At 45.1% G+C, this 1,514-nt stretch overlaps 1 non-coding gene across 1 annotated transcript; it reads left to right on the forward strand.

The window, feature by feature from the left end:
- Positions 1-559: 559 nt before the first annotated feature.
- On the forward strand, positions 560-632 carry trnaa-agc. The gene has a single exon. It is a non-coding gene; the product is annotated as a tRNA-Ala (tRNA).
- Positions 633-1,514: the final 882 nt, after the last annotated feature.

A 1,514-nucleotide genomic window follows, 5' to 3' on the forward strand; every position in this document is an offset into this window, starting at 1 on the left:
GGAAACACAAACCTACTCTCTCCACTATAGTGATGATCATCCTGAGTGATACGTTCAGTAGTCTGTTCTGTTATTCTTCTTGCCTCATCACTGTTCTTCTTTTTATAGTTTCCTCTGAAGTGTGTTGCTCAGCAGTATTAAGAGCTACCTGTTGTGATAGAAAGTGACGATTAAATGTGGAAATTGCTGGTTGTCTACACTGGAGTGTCAGTCTTAAGACCCACCCTCTTCACAATATACATAAGTAATGTAGGTCAGTTCATCCCTGTTGCATCCTTTCATTTCTATGCTGATGACACAGTTGTTTATTGTCGAGAAAGAACGGTGAGATCTGCAGCATTGACGTGTCTGGTACTCTGACTTAATCTGGCAACTTGTTCCACCGTCGTTGAAGCTACAGACGAAAACTTCTGAATGGTGGAGTCAGACGAGATGAGAGGAACACAGTCAGAGACTGACACATTCAATCAGCACCTGACTGGAAACTTTACACTTGTACATTGACGGTAAGAGCTGTTTTCACATCACCACATGGTCCTTTAAGAGAACTTGTAACGTAGGGGAATTAGCTCAAATGGTAGAGCGCTCGCTTAGCATGCGAGAGGTAGCGGGATCGATGCCCGCATTCTCCAAGAAACATTTTCACTTGAGAAACCTGTAGTCTACACCAGAAGAAACAATGCCACTCCAGTGTGGACCAGCAATTCCTACACTTCCTGTCATCTTAATTTCCTTTCTCTGAACCACTATCTATCACAAGAGCTTGTGTATTTAAAAAATGTTATTTGCACAATACAAGCAGAAAACAAATAGGCACACATAAAATGAGCTATAGAGGTAAAAAGAGGCAGCATGGTGGCACAACTGGTAGAGCTGCTGCTTCTCAGCGAGCACGTCTCAGGTACAAATCCCGGTCCGGGTGACCTTTCTGTGTCCATTTTGCATGTTCTCTCCGTGCATGCTTGGATTTTCTCCGGTTACTCAAATTTCCTCCCACAGACCAAAAACATGCACGTTAGGCTGATCGCTAACTCTAAATTGTCCCTAGGTGAGAGAGTTTGTCTCCATGCGTCCCTGTGATGGGCTGGAGTGGAGACCTGTCCAGGTGTCCCCACCCATCGCACAGTGACTGATGGACATGGACACCTGCGACCCCCATGACCCAAAATGGAATAATCGGGTAAAGATAATGGATGGATGGATGGATGGATTTCAGTTTTGTCTGTGGCACATGTGCCAAACAATCATTTTTCAACAATGGACTCAGCAAGAGTGGAAGAGGAGGCAGAAGACCATGGAGAATGTTGTTTTCCACACAAGGCGGCTGAGACGGCTCTGTATGAGGTATGAAATGCATGTTTGTGTTGGTTGTATTTACACAGAATGCCCTGTGCTGTAGTCCACTTCCTGCTTTTGGAGCGGTCTCTGGTCCACTTGCATTCACAGTGCATTCGAACCGTGCTAGAGTTCATATGGACTGGACCGAGACCTAGGTATTTAGGCAGACCAGAGTT

The sequence above is a fragment of the Nematolebias whitei genome, unplaced genomic scaffold (genome assembly GCF_014905685.2).
Source record: "Nematolebias whitei isolate Nwh7 unplaced genomic scaffold, NemWhi1 Nwh_scaf_7966, whole genome shotgun sequence".
Taxonomy (NCBI): Eukaryota; Metazoa; Chordata; class Actinopteri; order Cyprinodontiformes; family Rivulidae; genus Nematolebias; species Nematolebias whitei.